The 13,028-nt window shown below is 48.8% G+C and overlaps 1 protein-coding gene across 2 annotated transcripts in view; it reads left to right on the top strand.

The window, feature by feature from the left end:
• The window catches only part of OCLN (occludin), a 134,462-nt gene that overhangs the window by 60,053 nt on the left and 61,381 nt on the right, over positions 1 to 13,028 (top strand). The window lies entirely within an intron of this gene.

Raw genomic sequence — 13,028 nt, 5'->3', positions numbered from 1 at the left:
GTGGGGACTTCATCCAGAAGTCTTCACGCTGATTGTAAATCGATGTGAACGGCCACAGGTGGACATGATGGCGTCCCGCTTAAACAAAAAACTAGAGAGATATTGCGCCAGGTCAAGGGACCCTCAGGCGATAGCTGTGTTCCCTCCTCTGCCTCTCATACCAAGGGTACTGTGAATAATAAGAAAACGAGGAGTAAGAACAATACTCGTGGTTCCGGATTGGCCAAGACGAGCGTGGTACCCGGAACTTCAAGAGATGATCTCAGAGGACCCATGGCCTCTGCCGCTCAGACAGGACCTGCTGCAGCAGGGGCCCTGTCTGTTCCAAGACTTACTGCAGCTGCGTTTGACGGCATGGCGGTTGAACGCCGGATCCTGAAGGAAAAGGGCATTCCGGAGGAAGTCATTCCTACGCTGATTAAAGCCAGGAAAGATGTAACTGCAAAGCATTATCACCGCATATGGCGGAAATATGTTGCTTGGTGTGAGGCCAAAAAGGCCCCAACAGAGGAATTTCAACTAGGTCGATTTCTGCATTTCCTACAAGCAGGAGTGACTATGGGCCTGAAATTAGGCTCCATTGAGGTACAGATCTCGGCTCTGTCGATTTTTCTTCCAGAAAGAACTAGCTTCACTACCTGAAGTTCAGACGTTTGTGAAAGGAGTGCTGCATATTCAGCCCCCGTTTGTGCCTCCAGTGGCACCTTGGGATCTCAACGTGGTGTTGAGTTTCTTAAAATCACATTGGTTTGAGCACTTGAAACCGTGGATCTAAAATATCTCACGTGGAAAGTGGTCATGTTATTGGCCTTGTCTTCAGCCAGGCGTGTGTCAGAATTGGCAGCTTTGTCATGTAAAAGCCCTTATCTGATTTTCCATATGGATAGGGCGGAATTGAGGACTCGTCCCCAGTTTCTCCCTAAGGTGGTATCAGCTTTCACTTGAACCAACCTATTGTGGTGCCTGCGGCTACTAGGGACTTGGAGGACTCCAAGTTACTGGACGTAGTCAGGGCCTTGAAAATGTATGTTTCCAGGACGGCTGGAGTCAGGACGACTGACTCGCTATTTATCCTGTATGCACCAAACAAGATGGGTGCTCCTGCTTCAAAGCAGACTATTGCTCGCTGGATTTGTAGCACAATTCAGCTTGCGCATTCTGTGGCTGGCCTGCCACAGCCTAAATCTGTAAAAGCCCATTCCACGAGGAAAGTGGGCTCTTCTTGGGCGGCTGCCCGAGGGGTCTCGGCTTTACAACTTTGCCGAGCTGCTACTTGGTCAGGGGCAAACACGTTTGCAAAATTCTACATATTTGATACCCTGGCTGAGGAGGACCTTGAGTTCTCTCATTCGGTGCTGCAGAGTCATCCGCACTCTCCCGCCCGTTTGGGAGCTTTGGTATAATCCCCATGGTCCTTACGGAGTTCCCATCATCCACTAGGACGTCAGAGAAAATAAGATTTTACTCACCGGTAAATCTATTTCTCGTAGTCCGTAGTGGATGCTGGGCGCCCATCCTAAGTGCGGATTGTCTGCAATACTTGTACATAGTTATTGTTAACTAATTGGTTATTGTTGAGCCATCTGTTGAGAGGCTCAGTTGTTTTCATACTGTTAAACTGGGTATAGTATCACGAGTTATACGGTGTGATTGGTGTGGCTGGTAGGAGTCTTACCCGGGATTCAAAATCCTTCCTTATTATGTCAGCTCGTCCGGGCACAGTGTCCTAACTGAGGCTTGGAGGAGGGTCATAGTGGGAGGAGCCAGTGCACACCAGGTGACCTAAATGCTTTCTTTAGTTGTGCCCAGTCTCCTGCGGAGCCGCTATTCCCCATGGTCCTTTCGGAGTTCCCAGCATCCACTACGGACTACGAGAAATAGATTTACCGGTGAGTAAAATCTTATTTTAAAGGTGTTCAAGATGGAATCCCTGCGTGCAGTAATTGCGGGCCTGGAAGACCAGGAATTTATGGTCTCCTTGGATATCAAGGACAGCTATCTCCACATTCAGATTTGGTCTCCTCATCAGGTGTACCTGCGTTTTGCCCTGCTGGACGATCACTTCCAGTTCCAGGCACTACCCTTCGGCCTGTCAACAGCACTGAGGGTATTCACGAAGGTGATGGCGGAGATGATGGTTTAACTCCGGATCCAAGGGATAAATGTGGTGCCTTATCTAGATGATCTCCTGTTAAAGGCAAGATCCAGAGAACTTTTGTTACTCCATATCGACCACGGGATCCGGTCTGAAGATCGACAGTGTCTAGGTCGACAATGTTTAGGTCGACAGTCACTAGGTCGACATGGATGGAATGTCGACAGGGTTTCTAGGTCGACATGTGCTAGGTCGACAGGTCTAAAGGTCGACATGAGTTTTTCACATTTTTTTTTTCTTTTTTTGAATTTTTTCATACTTAACGATCCACGTGGACTACGATTGGAACGGTAAAGTGTGCCGAGCGAAGCGGTAGCGGAGCGAAGGCACCATGCCCGAAGCATGGCGAGCGAAGCGAGCCATGCGAGGGGACGCGGTGCACTAATTTGGGATACCGGTCACTCTACGAAGAAAACGACACCAAAAAAAAAAAAAATCCTCATGTCGACCTTTAGACCTGTCGACCTAGCACATGTCGACCTAGAAACCCTGTCGACCTTCCATCCATGTCGACCTAGTGACTGTCGACCTATAGTGGTCGACCTAAACATTGTCGACCTAGACACTGTTGATTTGATGAACCACACCCATCGACCACACCATCCGTCTTCTGTTTGACCATGGGTGGATCCTCAACTTACAGAAGTCCCACCTGGAGCCAACTCCGAGGCTTCTGTTCCTGGGGATGTTGCTGGATATTGTGGCACAGAAGGTGTTTCTACCAGAGGACAAGGCGAGAACACTTCAGGGGATGGGCTGCATGGTGCTCCGACCTGCGCAAGTTTCCATCCATCTGTGCATCAGATTGTTGGGTAAGATGGTTGCCTCATACGAGGCGATCCAATATGGGAGGTTCCATGCCAGAATATTTCAATTGGATCTCCTGAGCAAGTGGTCCGGATCACATCTCCAGATGCACCATTTAATTCGGGTGTCACCTCAGGCCAGGCTTTCCCTCCTGTGGTGGCTTCAGTCCTCCAATCTCCTGGAGGGCAGAAGTTTCAGAATTCAGGATTGGACCCTCCTCACGATGGATGCGAGTCTGCCGGAATGGGGAGCTGTCACCCAAGGGGAGCAGTTCCAAGGCAGGTGGTCTTCCCACAAAAGCCTCCTTCCAGTCAACATCGGGCTGTCTACAATGCTCTACTTCAAGCTTCTCCTCTGCTCAGGATCACGCGATCCAGGTACAATCTGACAACGCAGCGGCGGTGGTGTATATCAATTGACAAGGAGGGACAAAATGCAGAGCTTGCATGCGAGAGGTGTCAAAGATACTCCTCTGGGAGAAAGAAACGCAAGAGCCATGTCTGCAATCTTCATTCCGGGTGTTGACAACTGGGAGTCTGACTTCCTGAGTCTGAGATCTCCACCTGGGAGAGTGGGGTCTCCACCGTCTGATGTTCCAGCAGATCATTGACCAGTGGAGTTGCCCACAAATAGACATAATGGCTTCTCGTCTCAACAAGAAACTTCCCTGGTATTGTTCACGGACCAGGGACCCTCAGGCGAGGGCAGTGGTTGCACTGGCGTCGCTTTGGCCATACTGGCTGGTCTACCTGTTTCCTCCGATCCCATTGCTCCCAAGAGTACTAAAGAGGATCAGGAATCAAAGTGTCCAGGCAATTCTAATTGCCCCGAATTAGCCTCTGAGGGTGTGGTACGCGGATCTCCTGGACATGTCCGTTGAAGACCCTTGGCCTCTACCACTAAGAAGCGATCTTCTTCAACAAGGACCGTTCGTCTACCCGGACTTACGGCGACTTCGTTTGACGGCATGGAGGTTGAGCGGAACATCCTACCTCACATGGGCTTTTCCAAAAAGGTTATTGCAACCATGGTCCATGCCAGGAAACCTGTGACGTCAAAACACTATCACCATATCTGGAGGAAATGTGTCTCTTGGTGCGAGGAACGCACGTTTCCGCCTGCAGTGTTTCACTTGTGACGTTTCCTGCAGGCTGGTGTGGATAAGAGCTTACGTCTAGGTTCCATTAAGGTCCAGATTTCAGCTCTCTCCATTTTCTTTCAGAAGAAATTGGCAGTGTTGCCAGAAGTTCAGACCTTCTTGCAAGGGGTACTCCCTTTGTGCTGCCTTCGGCACCATGGGATTTGGATGTAGTGTTGAAATTTCTACAGTCCTACTGGTTTGAACCTCTGATGACTGTAGAAGACAAGTACCTCACGTGGAAGACAGTAATGTTACTGGGTCTGGCCTCTGCTCAACGTGTTTCAGAATTTGGGTCCTTATCGTGTAAAAGTCCCTACTTGGTCTTTTACGAAGACAGAGCGGAGCTCCGGACTAGACAGCAGTTCCTGCCGAAGGTTGTCTCCGTATTTCGGGGGTAATTCCAAGTTGATCGCAGCAGGAAATTTTTTAGCAATTGGGCAAAACCATGTGCACTGCAGGGGGGGGGGGGGGGGGCAGATATAACATTTGCAGAGAGAGTTAGATTTGGGTGTGGTGTGTTCAATCTGCAATCTAATTTGCAGTGTAAAAATAAAGCAGCCAGTATTTACCCTGCACAGGAATAAAATAACCCACCCAAATCTAAATCTCTCTGCAAATGTTTTATCTGCCACACCTGCAGTGCACATGGTTTTGCCCAATTGCTAACTTTCTTACTGCTGCGAACAACTCAGAATTACCCCCTTTTATCTGAATCAACCCATTGTGGTTCCGTCCAGTTCTGACGCTTCTGCTCCGCCGGAGCCATTGGATGCTGTGTGGGCTTCGAAGACACAGTATATGTCAAGCGTACAGCTCGGGTCAGAAAGACTGATTCCTTGTTCGTGCTCTATGATGCGCAGAAGAAGGGTTGCCATGCTTCAAAGCAGTCCATTGCTCTTTGGATTAGGCTTACTATCTAACAAGACTGTGTCAGCAGCCTTACCTGTTCCTAAGTCTCTAAAGGCCCACTCTACTAGATCAGTGGGGTCTTCTTGGGCGGCTGCCCGTGGAGTCTCTGCCTTGCAACTATGCCGAGCTGCTACCTGGTCGGGGAAGAACACTTCTATAGATTGTAAGCTTGCGAGCAGGGCCTTCCTACCTCTATGACTGTTATCACCCAGTTTGTTATTGTTATTTCAAATTGTAAAGCGCAACGGAATTTGCTGCGCTATATAAGAAACTGTTAATAAATAAATAAATAAAGTAAGTTCTACAAATTTGATACTCTGGCCAAAGAGGTTACCCAGTTTGGGCAGGCGGTACTGAAGCAGTCTCCGCACATTCCCACCCATTCTGAAAGCTTTGTGACGTCCCCATCTTACTAGTTTCCCCCAATATCCCTTATGGATGCTAGAGAAAATAGGATTTTAATACCTACCGGTAAATCCTTTTCTCGTAGTCCATAAGGGATATTGGGCGCCCGCCTCAGTGCGTGGACTTTTCTGCAGGTTCTTGTTCTCTAGTTACCTGTTCAGCTGTGGCTGTTTTTGTTACTGGGTGGTATTCAGTATGCCGGCTGTTGGGATCCCGGCGCTCAGTATACTGGCGCTGGAATCCCGACACCTGGCATACTGACAACTATTTTCCCTTTTGGGGGTCCACAACCCTTTTGGAGGGAGAATAAATAGTGCTGCGCACCACCATGCCCACAGCGTGGCGAGCACAGCGAGCCCGTAAGGGGCTCATTTGCGCTCGCCCAGCTGTCGGTATGCCCATGGTCGGGATCCCGGCGCCGGTATGCTGGCCCCTGGGATCCCGGCTGCCGGCATACCATGCTACACCCCTTGTTACCAGCCATTGCTGGTTGTTCTATGGTTGTGGTGTGCTGATGTATAAATCTCGCCACCCTTTGTTCTCATATTCCTTCTCTCGTATATGTCCTTTCTCCTTCGGGCACGTTTTTTTTTTTTTTTACCTAGAACTGCCTGTGGGAGGGGACATAGAGGGGAGGAGCCAGCACACCCAGTGAAGAAAATGTAAAGTGCACTGGCTACTTTGGACCCCGTCTATACCCCATCGTACTAGTTTCCCCCAATATCCCTAATGGACTACGAGAAAAGAATTTACCGGCAGGTATTAAAATCCTCTTCTTTTTTTTTTTTTTTTTTATGCTACCCACACAAGTTGCAATGTAGTAACATAATAAAAGGACATCAGAGCGCCATGTTTGCTACATATAGAGAGCTCCATTCAAAGGTTTCTAATTACAATCCATTGTTTTACATCTCATGGAAAACACAACATGTTACAGTTGTCGGATTATTTATTTATGAACCTATTCTGTTAGATAGAGGGACACTGGGAATTCTAAATGAGGTTATAGAAAAATTACTTAAAAGTGGAACTTTGCATTTTGTTTCTGGGAAAGACCTGTATCAACTATAGTATAAAAGCTGCTGACAACTTTCACAAATTGATATGTCAAAATTTCAGGAGCTGGTCAGAACTAAAAAAGGGAAAGACTTGGTGATCATAGGGGTATATTTTATTATACTTTATGTACAGTAAACCTGTCAGTAATCCTATTAAAGAACCTGGCAAACACCATTTTTCATTAGCTATAAAATACCTGGCGATATTGCTGATGCACTAAATATTTACAGTAGTCATAAAGTAATTTCCATTAATTAGCTACACATTTCTCAGAGTTAAGGAAACCACTTTAGATGGTTCTAGTACAGTATAAGTCGTGTATTGCAAAAAAGAAAATCTTCAAAGTAAGCTTTTCTTTGGCATTAATTTTGCCTGGTGTAGTAATTTAGTACATAGGGCCATATTCAATTACCCACATATAATTACAGCAGGCTAATTGAATTGCCGGGGCTATTCTATTGGAGTCCTCGATCAGCCCACAGGCTGCACTTAACGCAGATTTTTGTTTGAGTTTGAGGGAGTCTTTAACAGAAACTTGCGTTAAATGCCCAGATCTCGGGTGACTTGAACGGGCTAATTCATAGATTTAAGACCTTATTGTGGTTTCTGTGATATAGCGTATGAGGTTAAGTAGCTGTAGTTGAATAACACAGGGCGTTAATGCCCAAGGCTACCACCCTTTCCCTGGTGTGGTAAATTACCACATCTAATGCGCCCTACACACTGGGTGATGTTGCAGTGCGATATGAACGTTTTCGTTCAGATCGCTCAGGGTGTATGCACGAACGATGCGCAGCCCCGCGGTCGTCCATTGTTTTCCAATGCAAGCCAATTTGGACGATATCGAGATAGATCATCGCCCAAATTGCTGCTGTCGCCCAGTGTGTAGGGCACATAATTGAATCCAGCCAGTAGTCTCCAAAGAGCTTCTTGCACGTGAAGAGGCTGCATTCTCCCAAATATTGGACCATCCCGCACAATAGCTGCATCTGTGTGTACACGATTAGGGCAGGGGGTTGATCTGATTGACATAGAGAAAATATAGACAGTGCTGAAGCCTTATTGCCAAAATCTGTTTTTCTATGATGTCCTAGTGGATGCTGGGAACTCCGTAAGGACCATGGGGAATAGCTGGCTCCGAAGGAGACTGGGCACATCTAAGAAAGAATTAGGACTACCTGGTGTGCACTGGCTCCTCCCTCTATGCCCCTCCTCCAGACCTCAGTTAGAATTCTGTGCCCGGCCGAGCTGGTTGCACACTAGGGGCTCTCCTGAGCTTCTAGAAAAAGAAAGTATTTGTTAGGTTTTTTATGTTCAGTGAGATCTGCTGGCAACAGACTCACTGCTTCGTGGGACAGAGGGGAGAGAAGCGAACCTACATGCTTGCAGCTAGCTTGGGCTTCTTAGGCTACTGGACACCATTAGCTCCAGAGGGATCGAACACAGGCCCAGCCTCGGTCGTCCGGTCCCAGAGCCGCGCCGCCGTCCCCCTCGCAGAGCCAGAAGAACGAAGAGAAGTGGAAAAATCGGCGGCTGAAGACTCCTGTCTTCATTAAGGTAGCGCACAGCACTGCAGCTGTGCGCCATTGCTCCCTCTGCACACCACACACTCCGGTCACTGATGGGTGCAGGGAGCTGGGGGGGGGCGCCCTGGGCAGCAATTAGAGTACCTTACCATGGCTAAAAGCACATAATACAGTGTATAACACTGTATATGTGCATAATCCCCCGCCATACAACACATATAAAAGCGGGAGAAGTCAGCCGAGAAAGGGGGCGGGGCTATCTACCTCAGCACACCGGCGCCATTTTCTTCACAGCTCCGCTGGAAGACGGCTCCCCAGGCTCTCCCCTGCAGTATCCAGGCATCAAGGGTTAAAAAGAGAGTGGGGCCACAAAATTTAGGCGCAAAAAACTGTGTAAAAAAGCTGCTATAGGGAGAAATCACTCAGTACAAAAGTGTTACTCCCTGTGATATATAGCGCTGTGGTGTGTGCTGGCATACTCTCTCTCTGTCTCCCCAAAGGACTTTGTGGGGTCCTGTCCTCAGTCAGAGCATTCCCTGTGTGTGTGTGCGTGTGTCGGTACGGCTGTGTCGACATGATTGATGATGAAGATTATATGGAGGCGGAGCAGGTGCCGATAAGTGTGATGTCACCCCCTGCGGGGTCGACACCAGAGTGGGTGGATATGTGGAAGGTTTTAACCGACAGTGTCAACTCCTTTACATAAAAGGCTAGATGACGTACAGCAGTGGGACAGCCGGCTTCTCAGCCCGTGCCTGCCCAGGCGTCTCAAAGGCCATCAGGGGCTGAAAAACGCCCGCTACCTCAGATGGCAGACACAGATGTCGACACGGAGTCTGACTCCAGTGTAGACGACGATGAGACAAATGTAAAATCCACAAGGGCCATCCGTTGTATGATTACGGCAATGAAAAATGTGTTGCACATTTCTGACATTAACCCAGTTACCACAAAAAAGGGTATTATATATTGGGGAGAAAAAGCATCCAGTGGTTTTTCCCCCATCAGATGAATTGAATAAAGTGTGTGAAGAAGCGTGGGGTTTCCCCGATAAGAAAATAGTGATTTCTAAAAAGTTACTGATGGCGTACCCTTTCCCGCCAAAGGACAGGTTACGTTGGGAGACATCCCCTAGGGTGGATAAGGCGCTCACACGCTTGTCAAAAAAGGTGGCACTGCCGTCTCAGGATACGTCCCCCTTAAAGGAGCCTGCTGATAGAAGCAGGAGGCTATCCTGAAGTCTGTATATACACACTCAGGTATTATACTGAGACCTGCAATTGCTTCAGTGTGTAGTGCTGCAGCAGCTTGGTCCGATACCCTGTCAGATAATATTGAGATTAGACAGGGATACTATTTTGCTAACCATAGAGCATTTTAAAGACGTGGTCTTATATATGAGAGATGCACAGAGGGATATCTGCCGGCTGGCATCTAAAATTAATGCAATGTCCATTTCTGCCAGAAGAGTATTATGGACTCGGCAGTGGACAGGTGAAGGCACATGGAGGTTTTGCCTTATAAGAGTGAGGAATTGTTTGGGGATGGTCTCGCGGACCTAGTATCCACAGCAACAGCTGGGAAGTCGACATTTTTACCTCAGGTTTCCTCACAGCCTAAGAAAGCACCGTATTATCAGGTACAGTCCTTTCGGCCACAAAAAGGCAAGCGGGTCAGAGGCGCTTCCTTTCTGCCCAGAGGCAGGGGAAGAGGGAAAAAGCTGCACCAGACAGCCAGTTCCCTGGAACCAAAATACTCCCCCCGCTTCCTCTAAGTCCACCGCATGACGCTGGAGCTCCACAGGCGGAGCCAGGTGCGGTGGGGGCGCGTCTCCGGAACTTCAGCGACCAGTGGGTTCGCTCACAGGTAGATCCCTGGGTTCTACAAGTGGTATCTCAGGGATACAAGCTGGAGTTGGAGGCCACTCCCCCTCGCCGTTACCTCAAATCTGCCCTGCCGGCTGCTCCCTAAGAATGGGAGGTAGTACTGGACGCTATTCACAAGCTGTACTTCCAGCAGGTGATAATCAAGGTACCCCCCCTTCAACAGGGGCGGGGTTACTATTCCACAATGTTGTGGTACCGAAACCAGATGGTTCGGTGAGACCCATCCTAAATTTAAATTTCTTGAACACTTATATAAGGAAGTTCAAGTTCAAGATGGAATCGCTCAGGGCGGTTATTACAAGCCTGGAAGAGGGTGTCCCCATGTACCCACCTCACCAGGAGTACCTCAGGTTTGTGGTACAGGACTGTCATTACCAATGCCAGACGTTGCCGTTTGGTCTGTCCACGGCACCGAGGGTATTTACCAAGGTAATGGCCAAAATGATGATACTCTTTAGAAAGAAGGGAGTTATAATTATCCCGTACTTGGACGATCTCCTGATAAAGGCGTGGTCCAAAGAGCAGTTGCTAGTCAGCGTAGCACTATCTCAGGAAGTGCTGCATCAGCACGGCTGGATCCTGAATATCCTAAAGTCGCAGCTGATTCCCGCGACGCGTCTGCTGTTCCGGGGTATGATTCTGGACACAGAACAGAAGAAGGTTTTTCTCCCGGAGGAGAAGGCCCAGGAATTATCATCTCTGGTCAGGAACCTCCTGCAACCAAAACAGGTGTCGATGCATCACTGCACGTGAATCCTGGGAAAGATGGTAGCTCTTACGAAGCGTTTCCCTTTGGCAGGTTCCATGCGAGGATCTTCCAGTGGGATCTATTGGACAAGTGGTCCGAATCGCATCTTCAGATGCATCGGTGGATCACCCTGTCACCAAGGGCCAGGGTGTCTCTGCTGTGGTGGCTGCAGAGTGCTCATCTTCGTGAAGGCCGCAGATTCGGCATACAGGACTGGGTCCTGGTGACCACGAATGCAAGCCTCCGAGGGTGGGGGGGCAGTCACTCAGGGAAGAAAACGTCCAAGGACAAAAACTTCCTTGCATATAAATATTCTGGAACTACGGGTCATTTACAATGCCCTGAGTCAAACAGAATCCCTGCTTCAAAAACAACCGGTGCTGATTCAGTCAGACAACATCACGGCTGTCGCCCATGTAAATCGACAGGGCGGTACAAGAAGCAGGATAGCAATGGCAGAAGCCAAAAGGATTCTTCGATGGGCGGAGAATCACGTGATAGCACTGTCAGCAGTGTGCATTCCGGGAGTGGAAAACTGGGAGGCAGTCTTCCTCAGCAGACACGACTTCCACCCGGGGGAGTGGGGACTTCATCCAGAAGTCTTCAAGCTGATTGTACACCGGTGGGAACGACCACAGGTGGACAGGATGGCGTCCCGCCTCAATAAAAATCTAAAAAGATATTGCGCCAGGTCAAGGGACCCTCAGGCGATAGCTGTGGACGCTCTAGTGACACCGTGGGTGTACCAGTTGGTTATGTGTTCCCTCCTCTTCCTCTCATACCCAAGGTACTGAGGATGATAAGAAGGAGAAGAGTAAGAACTATAATCATTGTTCCGGATTGGCCAAGAAGAGCTTGGTACCCAGAACTTCAAGAAATAATCTCAGAGGACCCATGGCCTCTGCCGCTCAGACAGGACCTGCTGCAGCAGGGGCCCTGTCTGTTCCATGACTTACCGCGACTGCGTTTGACGGCATGGCGGTTGAACACCGGATCCTGAAGGAAAAGGGCATTCTGGCGGAAGTCATCCCTACGCTGATTAAAGCTAGGAAGGATGTGACCGCAAAACATTATCACCGCATATGGCGAAAATATGTTGCGTGGTGTGAGGCCAGGAAGGCCCAAACGGAGGAATTTCAGCTGGGTCGATTTCTGCACTTCCTACAGTCAGGGGTGACTATGGGCCTCAAATTGGGTTCCATTAAGGTCCAGATTTCGGCTCTGTCAATTTTCTTCCAAAAAGAACTGGCTTCACTGCCTGAAGTTCAGACTTTTGTTAAGGGAGTGCTGCATATTCAGCCCCTTTTTGTGCCTCCAGTGGCACCTTGGGATCTCAACGTAGTGTTGGATTTCCTAAAGTCGCATTGGTTTGAGCCACTTAAAACCGTGGAGCTAAAATATCTCACGTGGAAAGTGGTCATGCTGTTGGCTTTGGCTTCGGCCAGGCGTGTGTCAGAATTGGCGGCTTTGTCATGTAAAAGCCCTTATCTGATTTTTCATATGGATAGGGCGGAATTGAGGACTCGTTCCCAATTCCTTGCTAAGGTGGTATCAGCTTTTAATTTGAACCAACCTATTGTGGTGCCTGCGGCTACTCGGGACTTGGAGGATTCCAAGTTGCTGGACGTAGTCAAGGCCCTGGAAATCTATTTTCCAGGACAGCTTGATTCAGGGAAACTGACTCGCTATTGATCCTGTATGCACCCAACAAGCTGGGTGCTCCTGCTTCAAAGCATACTATTGCTCGCTGGATCTGTAGCACGATTCAGCTTGCACATTCTGCGGCTGGACTGCCGCATCCTAAATCAGTGAGCCCATTCCACGAGGAAGGTGGGCTCTTCTTGGGCGGCTGCCCGAGGGGTCTCGGCTTTACAACTTTTCCGAGCTGCTACTTGGTCGGGTTCAAACACATTTGCAAAATTCTACAAGTTTGATACCCTGGCTGAGGAGGACCTTGAGTTTGCTCATTCGGTGCTGCAGAGTCATCCGCACTCTCCCGCCTGTTTGGGAGCTTTGGTATAATCCCCATGGTCCTTACGGAGTTCCCAGCATCCACTAGGACGTCAGAGAAAATAAGAATTTACTCACCGGTAATTCTATTTCTCGTAGTCTGTAGTGGATGCTGGGCGCCCATCCCAAGTGCGGATTGTCTGCAATACCTGTATATAGTTATTGCTTAACTAAAGGGTTATTGTTTGGAGCCATCTGTTGAGAGGCTCAGTGGTTATTCATACTGTTAACTGGGTATAGTATCACGAGTTGTAAGGTGTGATTGGTGTGGCTGGTATGAGTCTTACCCGGGATTCCAAATCCTTTCCTTATTGTGTCAGCTCTTCCGGGCACAGTTTCCTAACTGAGGTCTGGAGGAGGGGCATAGAGGGAGGAGCCAGTG

The sequence above is a fragment of the Pseudophryne corroboree genome, chromosome 1, assembly GCF_028390025.1.
Source record: "Pseudophryne corroboree isolate aPseCor3 chromosome 1, aPseCor3.hap2, whole genome shotgun sequence".
Lineage (NCBI taxonomy): Eukaryota > Metazoa > Chordata > Amphibia > Anura > Myobatrachidae > Pseudophryne > Pseudophryne corroboree.
This window is presented reverse-complemented; position numbering and strand designations above follow the sequence as displayed.